Consider the following 13,148-nt stretch of genomic DNA (forward strand, 5'->3'; position numbering starts at 1 on the left):
AGCATTGAACAGTGACTCAGGTAATTATATTGACTTAAAGTGGTGTCAAAATTGTCCATAAATAGATACTCCACGCTGTTATTAGTAAAAATGTTTGTTAGATGTTTTAATACCTGGAATGTATTATTAGTGTACTAGTATCTTACAGTCTATTGATTTAGCTTCCAGATTCTTCTTTTTACCTAAAAGTTTATTTGGGAGTGCTGAGAGTTTCATGTTTGTGAATAATAGTAGCCACAACCAGATAATTCTGAAGCCCAGTTTAGAATTCAAATCTGCAAATAACTTTCTCTTATCCTAATAACTAAGGGAATTGTCATGATTAATGATCAGATTCCTAGCTAATATTAGCCATCTGTAAATGAAACCGAAACCCAAACATAAGTACCTAGTAGAGAATTATTCATACCTACATGATTTTTTCAATGCTTGCACATGGCAATAGTCAAATAGCTATCTTTTAATCTAGTCCTTAACACGTTAAAAATGGTGGAGTCTACATCCATTATACCAACAATTTTGTTAAATGACCTCAGAGCTTTCTCCAAGTTGCCTGATGTCAGCAAGGTGAGTTGGAACTTATAAAGCTTGCCCTTCCAGGATGAGGGGGTATTACTGACCTCCAGCTCTCTTTAGCTGCCCTGATAATTTCTCTCTGAGATTTCTGTTTTAATAGCAGTGTGCTGGTCCTGTGCTCTCTTCGCTAAATCAATTCACAGCAAAACAACAAAAAATGCTTTTTAATCTGCTAGGATTTTTGCAAATTCCCAGTGGCACTGTGCAAGGTTTGCTATAACCTAGATCAGTAAGCATTCTTCAAACAATACAGAAGGATCTTTTCTATCCTTTGTGAGTTTCTACTCCAAAGCTGGCTTTGCTGAGATTCTATCCCACAAGGTTTGGTCCCACACAATCATCAAAGGAATGCACATGCTGGTGTCATTATAAATGACAAAGATAAAAATGTGAGCATTATAGGAAACTATGTCTCGAAAAAACAACAACAACAAAAAGGAAACTATGCGTGTTCATCACACAGGTGATCATAGAGTTCAGTGTTGGCCTGAGGTTCATGTCTTGATTATTTTGATAAGCATATTAATCATATACTATTTATGTTTCCATTCCTGCTATTTGTCTCTTTTGCATTATAAATAAATGAAAGATTCAACTTACACCAAATAAATACTAAGATATAAAACATGTAGCATAGTTATTTTACAACTGTATTTCATGCTGGCTAATTGAAATACACATTTTGAGATAATACTGGGAAAGGATCACAAGGTTTCATCATGCTAAGCATGTAGTCTTCCACTGAGCTACACATAGCCACAAACTATATTTAACTATATGTAGAATATATAAAAATCTTCATTAACAGTTTCTTATATGCTTGTAATGTATCCAGAACTTTGGAGCAACCTCATTTTCCTTTTCTAAACATACTTTAATATTTTATCTCTGTTATGATGGGTGTTTAGTAAATCATGCTCAAACTATGGTTTATTGTTTCCTGGTTGTGCCCACAATATTCTCTCCACGCTATGATGCTCAGCAACTAACTCTTAAAGGAAACCAAAACCGACCCTGTGCTCCCCACATTAGTTTTCCATGAGCAACCCTCCTCTCTATAGCCTCTAATCTCCCATCCCCTGAAATTTAAGCTTCATTGCCATGAAAGACTTGCAGGGGGGTATATTTTTATGAGTTCATATACTTTTATTTTTTTAAATAAATATTATTCTAAATTCTTGAGTCAATAACTCTTGATAGTAGCAAACAGAATGAGGCCAAATACTGCAGAAATTTTACAGCCTCTTGACTCAGACTAATAGCTGGTTTTATTGGTCAATGAAAATAAGAAGTTTAATCATGGGATGGTAGCATAGCCATGGGTAATTTCTACTGGTTTTTGAAAATGTTGCCCTTATGAGATATATTTCATTTTCCTAACAAAAGTGTTAAAATATCTTTATCTACTGTGTGATTCTAAGCAATTTAGTAAATACCATTATTTCTCATCAGATATCTTAGCACAATTAAAACTACGTCCTTAAACATTAGACTTTATTTTCCAATTATCTACTAACTGGAAAAACTCTGCTTTCTCTTTTTGAATAACTTTCAGTAAAGTTGATATAAAACAATCAGTTGCTAAAACACAGAGCCAAGTGTCCTGTGAATCAGGATTCATGGGTGCCTACCAATACAGTTACAGTAAATTCCCAGATCATTTTCTGCATCATCTCATGTTGAAATTAATGTATTGATCTATCATACTAAATTTTTGGACATTTAATAAAAATATACTATAAAGTAGGCCCATTCTCCTGTCTAGAAATTGATCCATGTATTGTTTGTTTTTACCGTATGTCTCAGGTTTATCTACTCTCTGGTTTTTGGTCACCCAAGCAGTGTCAGGTATGAGCTCCATTTTGTGGAGTGAGCCTTACACCAGATCAGACATTGGTTGGCTACTCTCACCAGTTCTGTGCCACCACTGTCCTAGCATATTTCTCAGGCAGACAGACTGTAGGTCAAGTATCTTTTGACTGGGTTCAAGTCCACATTTCTATTTAAGTAGACTGCAGAATATCTTCCTGCACCATAGAGGTTAGGGCTCCATGGAGGCACCAGTTCAACTTCTCGATGTTTGTTGTGTTCTTGGATGGTGTCCTCAGCTGTTGGGTTATGCTATCAGTTTGAGGAGAGCAACCTTTTGTCTTAGTAACAGCCTGGGTTGTCTGGAGATTTCCTTAGGACATCTTAGGCTAACAACAAAATAGACTGCAACTCAGACCATCCACTGAAAGTTTTGCCTGGCTAAAATGGATGACTAGTTCAGACTCCATATCCCCAACAAGTGTTCATTAGGATCAGCTTCATAGAGTCCAGGAAATCTTCACTGCAATAGGTTGCCACATTACTCTCTAAATGCTCTCTGGTTTCAGCTGTTTCACCCAGTATTCCATGGCTCCATCTACCTGATCTCCACTCAATCCCCACCGTCCTCCAGTCTGCCCATAAATCTATTCTATTTCCCCAACACAGGGATATCCCTACATCCCCTGTAGACATCTCCCCATTATCCAACCTTTGTGAGTCTATAGATTGTAGCTTGGTTATCATTTACTTAGCAACTATTATCCACTTATAAGTACATACCATATTTATCTTTCTGAATTTGAGTTACCTCACTCAGGATGATGTTTTCCTAGTTTCATCCATTTGGCTTCAAATTTTAGGATGCCAGTTTTTAACAACTGAGTAATACTCCATTGTGTAAATGTGCCACATTTTCTTTATCCGTTGTTATACTGAGGGATATTTATGTTGTTTGCATTTTCTAGCTAATATAAATAAACCCGCAAAGAACATGGTTGAATAACTGTCCTTTTGGTAGAACAGAGCTTCTGTTGGGTATATGTCCAAGAGTGGTATAGCTGGGTCTTGAGGTAGAGCAATACCCTTCTTCCAAGGAACCAAAATATTTATTCCCATAGTGATTATACAAGTTTGCACTCTGACCAGCAATGATTCCTAATGATATTCTAATGATATTCCCAGTGATTCCTAATGATCTTGTAGATCAATGCCTTATCTAGTCATCATCAGAGAAGTTTCCTCTAGCAGCAGATGGGAACAAATGCAGAGACCCACAGCCAGACATTACACAGATAGTATAAACTGGAAGTTACCATCTATTTTCTTACCACAGAGCTCAAGGAACCTCAAGGAAGAGGAGGCAGAGGTGATGGAGAATACCAGAAGAACAAGGTCCTCTGAATAAGCTAAAGATGGCACATATCAACACTTCACAGACACTGAAGCAGAAAGCATACGGTCTACATGGATGTACATCAAGTCCTCTACATATATATTATAGCTATTAGCTTAGTATCTTTATGGGACTTTTGGATATGAGAACAAGTAGGTCTTATGCCTTGTCTTGGAATTCTTTTTGTCCTGTTCAGTTGCCTTTTCCAATTTTGATATAATAGTTTTGTGTAATCTTATTACATTTTATTTTGTTATGTTTGGTCATTATCTCTTAGAAGCTCGTTCTACTGTAATGAGAGACAAAAGGGAGTACATATGTGGTGCAGAGGGAAGCAACTATGAGGAGCAAAGAGAGAGGAAACTATAATCAGGATATATTGTATGAGGAAATAATCTAATTTCAATAAAATAAAATAATAAAAATGGGTTGATGAAATACAAGTATAATAAAAGTGTGTTGAGGAGATGATTCCATCATTAAAGTGTGTGCTAGCAGGTCTGAATATAAAATTCTCATAGCCCATGTAAGAAGAGCCATGTAAGAAAACCAGATACATCAGAAGGTGCTTGTAGAACCCAATGAGCTAGGAGAGGAAAACAAGCAGATCCCCAGAACGCATTGGTTACCCCGTCTAGCTGAGTGGATCAGCTCCAGTGAAAGGCCTTGTCTCAAAAACTAAAGTCAAAAGCAAGTATGAAAATACTGGACAGTGATCTTGGCCTACATTAACATTTTACCCATGTGCTTGCTTACCCATTACTTTGTGAGCATATATATATATATATATATATATATATATATATATATATGCCTCTAGTTTTTAAAATCACAAAATAAAGTTCTTTCATACTATGCTCTTCTTTTACACACCTGTAATCTCTTTTGCTGTTATTTTAAGATAGAGACTAATTATGTTTGCTTTCTTTTACTTTCTGATAATGATCATAGAGTCTTAAAAAGCCCTTCACATATGTTGATGTACACTAGATATGTTTCACCAAAGACAAGCACAGTTTTAGTGCTTTACAAAAGAGATACATCTAAATAAACCAGAGCTTGTGACTCTTCAAAGAAAATTTACTGAAAAACTTAGGCAAATTAAATAAAATAAGCAATCTGTGGTATAGCATGAAGACGTTTATATTCTAGAGAGGGAACTGACTAATGCGATAAGACAGTTTACCTTTATTCTGAGTTATAGAACAAGCTTTGTATTGGATACTTATCCTCAAAATGAGTCTATGATTGTAGTTCCTTCAATAGAATTATAATTCCTATGGAAATCTTCCATGATACTTCATGTAGGACTGATAGTATGAAGCTTATATTGAGGACTTATTGGAAATTTTTGAAATGGCTCACAATTATTTATGCTGTATAAGAGTGGTGGTCTTCATCATACACCAGGCCTGGTTGAAATCAGATGGCATGAGTCCTTTACATATGTTCAGCTGCATAGTTAAACAGTATCTGAAAATATATTCTGAATTTTTCCTTCTCTCTGTTTTGGTGTGTGTGTGTGTGTGTGTGTGTGTGTGTGTGTGTGTGCGTGTGCACACACACACACACACATATATATATATATCATACATACGTAAATATATATCATACATACATATGTATATATCAAGATATGAGGGAAAAATTGTCTTAAGGGATAGCAACAAATGACAGTTTAGTATATATGAATACATAAGAAGTTAATTGAGTTTCTGATACTGAAACATGCCATAGCAAGGCACAGTGAACAAAATCTAAAATACAAGCATTTGACACAGTCAAATCATGAATTGTAACGAAGGTTGAGCTGCATACCAAGGGGAAAACAGCTTAAATTGTTATTAGTCTACCTCAATAAACAAGCAAACACATGTTGCAAATAATGAACAGAAATGGCAAACTAGGAGTCAATTTTCCAATCATTACAAGTTAGTAATGTTAATAGACTGACATAAAAATAAGTTAAGACTAGATGACATCAAGAACAAGAGACAAAATCTGAGGTCCAAGACAAGGAAATAGAGGAAATAATGAATAAAATTGTAGACAAAATTCTGGATATATTTATAAATTCTAGAACATAAAATTAAAGGCAAGCCAAATACTTCTGCATTTCTCTCAATAGACGATATTGGAAAATGTAGATGAGAGCTTAAAGATCATTTTTTTTGTGGTTTTGAGGCAATGGACATGCATGACTGATGGAGTAGAAACTGTTATAATATTCTTGAAGTATTAAAAATGCTATTTAAACTAAGTGTATGGAATAGAATAATACATCAAGATATTAGATACATATCTTGATCTTTATATTTTGCCTGTATATTCCAAGTTCTCTTCAAAAAGATTATTTTTGCCTTATTGTATAAAACTTTGGATGTATGAATTTAAGAGGAAGAAAATTTATTTTTAGTGAGTGTTGGCCAGTCTTAACAATACTTGTTTTGACTCCAAGGTAATCAATATTCCTTATTCTTTAGAACAGTGACTAAATTCGAGTGCATGATTGGAATCAAGTACAATGCTTTGGTTGATTTCTATACCTGAGAACCTATGTCCTCATGCTATTAGCTTCATACTATTTAGTTTCATCTAAAAAATATTTTACTAACAAAGTTTTTAATTTATATATTAGCTAATATAAAAATCAAAGAGTTTCATTTGATACACTGCACTGTACAAAACACAAAAATAATTGTTTAATTTAAAATGATTTTTTTGGCTATAGAAGTGCTTAATTTTTCTATTGAATTTCTGAGAATGTTTAAGAGTATCCAGCATAAAATTTGATTTGAAAATCCTTAACAATTATTTAAATATCTATAAAATAGTGTGCCCTTGAGGTATTTTTAAGCCAGATATTAGCTATGAAGCTCATATTGTAAAATCATCAATACATCATTGCTTTTAATCAGTCATCACATATATATATATACACACACACAAACACACACTGTTCACAGTGCCATTTTACTGCCAATTTTAGCACCACAGCCACCACCTGTTTAAGGATGACTAGGACAAGCCCAGAACCAGACAAGCACAAGAACAGAAGGAAACTGTAAAATAACAAGTGCTCTGACCCACCAATTTTCTTTTACCTTATGCATTCAAAGTGTTACAGAACAACAGAAAAATGCTTTTAAAATGTTGTAACTAACTAATTGAATCATAATTTGCAATTGGATTAATGCTTTGCTGTCATATCTTTAATTTTTTAGCAAAATTAGTTATAAATAAAATTTCAACAAAAGAATGGATGGACACTGAAATGCTGTTGTCTGGGTAAAGTACAAGTCAGATTATTGATATTAAATACAGATCATTCAAAGAGACATGATCCAAGGTGAACTTATTTGAATTGATGCAGGATTATTAATGAGGAGAAAAATACAATAGGTGTCTTACAACTCATTAATTGTTTTATTCAATTGTAGCTAATTTTCATTTTTTTATGTTTTATCTTTAGTTTGCTTGTCATGACTTAATATATTTTATCAACTGAAATACGTACACACTTGTCAGTAAGACATGATTCTGTGTGTATGTAAATAATAATCATGGAAGTTGGATCTGTGAGAATTGCATGACTATAGAACATGAAGGTTCATATTCATAGCAATGAATAGGAAAGATTTTCATGGTAGCAATATCTTTCCCCACTTGATATTCCCACTTAGCTTACAGACAGATAATTAAAAGTTTATATTTTGCTCTCCACCACATTGTTGGATGCAGCACTTCTATGTGGTCTGGAAATCCACATTTCTTTAAGTTTCTAAAGAATTTTGTGTTGTATGCTGGTTTCATACTACACTCTGATAACTAGTAATAGCTTCTTTATGGTTAACAACCATATACAAAATGTATGTGACTATCATATTTAAATGTTGTAACTCATTTTCTATTCTTTCATTTTTATAGGTATTAAGGAAGATTAAATTTTGACACTTTTATTGGAGAGGTCATAGAAAACCATTCCAATTTCCTTGCATTTCCTTTGTTTACCCAAAAGCTTAGGGAAATTCATTCAAATTGATAGATCTGTTTTATATTCTAACAAGTTTTATTCAGTTTCTGAAATAGTAGCATTGGCATTTGTAAAATACCCAGTTCTCTTAGCTAACTTGATTTAAATAAAAGAACAAATGGATATAAAGTAAATAAAATTATGGAGAGTTCAGAAAGCCTAGAGTCAATGTGTAAAGATCAGACAAAGTCCTGAGTGACTGTGTATTGATGACATCTGCGGTCTTGTCAAAGACTAATGCCATAGACCCAAGGGAATTATAAAGCCTTTCCCTTGGGCTGAGCCTTAGAAGGATGCCAAAGCAGTCTTCTGGTTCAAGTGTAAAGGTTGACAAAGTATGGCAGGAATTTTGACCATATATGCAAAGATTAACCGCCGCAGCTTTCTCCTTCCAGGTGTTTACAGCAGAGACTGCCCCCCTAAAAAAATCACCTGTGAAGACTAAGTAATCCCTTCTGTCTATGCAGTACATAATAAACACTGAGGTTCCGGGTTGTTGCTTTGTCAATGCAGTTCCAGCACAGTGCACATGGCTCATCAGACCCAAGCTTTCTGCATGAGTGCCTTTGTGTGGGTTCATTCTTCATTCACCAACAATCTCACCATTGACATCAAATGGGAAATTTGAAAATGTAACTATTAAAATATGTAAATCACACTATATTGTAATTATATTAATATTAATTACAATTACATGAATATAATTAATATTAGTTGTATTAATCTATTTATTAGAGTTATCTCATAGCATATTACATTCTTATGTAGGATGGAAGGGTTAACATAGGGGCTTCATTTTAGTTTTGCACATATTTATTTCTTCTACCTTTCAGATAATTTGCATTCTAAAGTTTGATTTACATAAATAGCATTCTTTTGATGGTGTTTCTTTGCTGTGAAGAGACAACAGCAACTCTTAGAAAACATTTAACTGGGACTTGCTAACAGAGGTTTAGTCTATTATCATCATCATATGAAATACTGGTATTCAGGCAGTCATGTTGTTAGAGAAGTTCTGAGAGTTCTACATCTGTGTTCACAGGCAGTAGGAAGAGAGAGAACCACTGGACTCGGTTTAGGCCTTTGAAACCTTAAAGCCCACTCCCATTGACACACTTCCTCCAACAAGGCCATACTTTCTAATCCTTTCAAATGATGTTACTCCTTAAGCATTTAAATATGTGAACCTTTGTTATTCAAGTGACCTTAGTGGGCTAATGTCCAAATACAATTTGAAATCTACATCTTTATGTAATGAGTAATAAAGAGATTTTTTCACTTTTGTAGATTAAACAATTCATTAAATAACTCATCTAATGAAGTAGTGTTTAGTGCCTGCATGTATGCATAGTCTATAGGCCAGATAACATAGTCGACTATATTCTGACATTGATTTTATAGCTTTGATAGAGAAAGAAGTGACAAAGTTTGAGCAGGGAAAATCACACTGTATGTGCTCAGTAGTGACCCATTTAATTCCTCTTCAATTTCCTCATGCTCTGTAAACTACCCAGTTCATAATGCTTTCCATTATTACAGATAATCTATGTTTCATGCACTCAGTAGAATGTTTTGGTAGCATTAGCTTGGTTTTAGATATTAGAATGGGCATCTGGGGTCAGAAGACTCTATTTAATAACAATTAGACTTCAAAGACAGGAAACAGAATCACTCAGTTGTTCCTTCTGAAAATTAAAGCCTAGGCAATGAAAATTATTACTGGTAAGGTAGAGTTAAGATGGTCAAGATACAGGGTCAGAAATAGCATTCTTTATGACTTTCTTCTTCCAGTCACTGAGTTGCTAGGAGAAGCTGTTGAAACGTAGCACTTTGGCTTCAGACAATGCACGGATGACAGTCATTCTATCATTATTTCACTGAGTGCTAATTTCAAAATTGTATCTTCATGTTACATCTTACTGAGTCAATCACTTTTTTCTGGATTTCTGTACTTCTCTTTATTTTAAATACACCATCTTTCATTTTTCCTCATGATATAGCATCACATTTTCTTTGTTCCTTAGTTATAGTCAGGTCTTCCCTAAAAAGAATCCAAAAATGTACAGACTGGTTTATCTGGAATTCTTGGAAAAATTTCTCTTTCTGCTTTTTTTCTTTGATTTTTTTTAACAGCATTTCTCTCATATTTAGTAAATTGCCAGTTTTATTCCTACCCACAGCTTACGCATAGTATTTATAATATTTTAATGAGCCTGATATCATTAATTCATGAAATCATTTTGATTTCTTCAGTCATCCTCTCAGAAAGCAAGTATTTTAAATTATGACAATGGTAAATAATTTTATTTCATTTCATACAGAAAATTTTTGTTTATTACTTCTGTATTTCCTGGATTATAACAATTCACAATTGTATGTAATTTTCTCATCAAGGAATCATTAAATTCTGACCTTTTGCGTTGCCTTTTTCGTGTGCATTGAGTGTGGCTTCCTTGAAGTTTCTGAGACCCAGACATCTATAGGGTTCGCAGCTCGCCTGCCGCTTCCATCAGGGACTTGGATTCTGCTCGCCTCTGGTGGGCAGCTGTTGAATCTGGAGGAGCTCAAAGGATGGTGGCCCTTGTTGTGCAGTTGAGAAGATGGGGGCAGCCTTGATCTTTTCTGCTCTTAAGAATCTTCACAAGTTAGGTATGGAGAACCATGAGACTCAAGATGAGGTTGTTACTCTTTCCAGGGTTTTCCCAAAACCCATCTCCACCCAACTTAAAAGAAGAGACTTCTGCTCCTAGAACAAGCAGAGAGGGGCCATCCAGAACCCGCTCTGACTGGCGATCTGAATTCTTGCTTAGGCTGTGAGGCTAAGCACTGCAAGGGAATATAAATAAAACTTAAAAATATATCCTGGGTTCCCTGAAGGACAAGCCTTACTGCATAGGGTTTGATGTCAAAAGTATCCCCTCTCCAGGAAAAAGACATCAGGGTGGGTATGGCCCTCATGCCTCACTAGACAACGACTGGGGGACCGGAGCCATTACAAGATCCCCTTCAATTACTGGAGGTCAGGCCTCTATCCCCGCCTTCACAAGATTAGAATCGCCACAGCCCTTCTATACTTAGAGAAGGGAGGAGATATCAGGGGCAGCCCTGATTACACACTAAAGGCCTAAAACCAGCCATAGGCCTAAAATCAGCAATAGGTCTGTCATACATGTATACTAACACCAAGTCTTGGATCTCTGTGGAAAAACATTGAAACAGATGGCTATAAGCTATTGTAAACAGGCAGCTTTTGTGGAAATTTACCAGCCCGAGTAGCCATAGACCTTGTAAATATGTAGCCTTGGCAGACAATAACAACTTAGATAAGGACAAGTGAGTCATAGGCAGAGTCATAGTGACCTGTCCCCTGAACCTTTACCCAGCCGATACCCGGTTCTGAAAGATATCTGTATTCCCCCTGAACACCCACACTCCAGTGTCATCCTCTTCCCCACATCCTCCCTTTCTGTGTTTATAACCCCTGTGTGAATGAATTACGATTTGAGAAAAAATAAATAAATTATTAAAAAAAAAGAATCTTCAAGATAAGATTTGACACCTCAAACTGGAAAGGATTCAGGCAGAAGAAAGCATGAAAACCTTGTCTAAAGAAACAACTGAATATGAGAAAGTATTGAGTGAACAGAGAGAAAGAGAATTCAAAGAATGAAGAACCAAAGCACAATCAAGAACTGGTATCCCAGTTGGTAGCTGATAAAAGTAAATGTAATCTTTTAGAAAAACGATGGGAATACATGTGAAATGTGATAAAGTATGCAGACATGGAGAGACCATCCATCTTAGAAAAGCAGGTTTCGCTAGAGAGAGATCAAACCCACATTCAGAGCCAGCTGGAAAAAAATGGATCTTCTTGAACAGGAATACAACAAACTCAGGGCAATGCAGGTCCTTGCAGGGAAAAAAAATGCAAGAGTTGGAGTCCAAATCCTTGAAAAAGTGCAGGAAAAGAAGTTTATGGAGGCTCAAACAGCAGAGTTACAGAGTGGTCTAGAAGAAAATAGACTTATTTTTGAAGATAAAACTACTTCATGTGTTCCAACGAGCACTAGAAATACTTAAAAAGAAGAAGAAGGAGGAGGGGGAGGGGAAGGAGGAGGGGGAGAGGGAGGAAGAGGGGGAGGGGAAGGGGGAATGGGAGTGGGAGAAAAGAAGTCCCAGAAAAGAAAGGTTTTAGGAACTATTTTGATGCACAGCCACATTGCAGATGGTGCTTAGGTGTTTTCTTTTTTGTTGCTGGAACATCCACTGGTCTCAGCCATGCCGTGGTAACCAATGTTCAGCATGTCTTGCATCTAATGAAATACCACAGTAAAGCCCTGTGCAATGATCAAGTCATTAACAGAGTTCCCTTGGCAAAGCAAGCTTGTTCACGAGGTAGTAAGAGTAAGAGGTCAGTGACTCCTCCTTCCAGCAATGTTAATGAAGAACTTTCGGTTGTCTTACAGAATTTATAGTATGAATTTGAGCAAATGAGCTTAGATCACCAAGTGTGGAACTGAAAGACAACCTGCACTGTGAATTGGAGGCACTAGTGGGAAGAATGGAAGAAAAGGCCAACCAGATAACTAAAGTTCGACAATACCAAGCCCAGCTAGAGAAACAAAACGCAAATAAGCAGAAGAAAGAATTAAAAGTTAACAAAAAGACTCTTGATGAAGAAGGAAACAGCAGTGGTCACTCATCTGAAGTCACAAGGATCACAAGTAAGAAAGATCTGGCCAAACAGAGACCTGGAGTCTCTGTTTGTAAACAAATGACCGGTTTTTTACTTGTGGATGTATTTTTTAAGTGATGTATATGGAAATTGAGTTTGAAAATTCAGAATATGAAGCTGTCCCCATAGTCAGTGCTTGAAGTCTTATTTTTAAATCTTCCCATGCATGAAGTGCCCACTACTTTCCCTTCTCCAGATGACCATTAAATGTACTGTTTCCAAGAAGACTTTGTTTTGCTTTGGTATTTCAGACACTGATCAATACTAAATCACAATTAAAGACCCAAACATTTTAAGTCACTTACCTATGAAATATGTCACAATGTCTTCATAAAACTCTAAGCAGTTGGGTTTTTTTTATAACTTTTTTTCTCAAATCATAATTCATTCACACAGGGGTTATAAACACAGAAAGGCAGGATGTGGGGAAGGGAATGACACTGGAGTGTGGGTGTTCAGGGGGAATACAGATATCATCAGAATCGGGTATCGGCTGGGTGAAGGTTCAGGGGACAAGTCACTATGACTCTGCCTATGATTCGCTTGTCCTTATATAAGTTGGTATTGTCTGCCCAGGCTACCTATTTACAAGGTCTATG

At 35.7% G+C, this 13,148-nt stretch overlaps 1 pseudogene; it reads left to right on the forward strand.

Annotated features, from left to right (window-relative positions):
- Positions 1–486: 486 nt before the first annotated feature.
- LOC114627156 lies at positions 487–12,627 on the forward strand (annotated as a pseudogene).
- The last annotated feature ends 521 nt before the right edge of the window (positions 12,628–13,148 follow it).

Source organism: Grammomys surdaster, unplaced genomic scaffold (genome assembly GCF_004785775.1).
Source record: "Grammomys surdaster isolate TR1022 unplaced genomic scaffold, NIH_TR_1.0 243, whole genome shotgun sequence".
Taxonomy (NCBI): Eukaryota; Metazoa; Chordata; class Mammalia; order Rodentia; family Muridae; genus Grammomys; species Grammomys surdaster.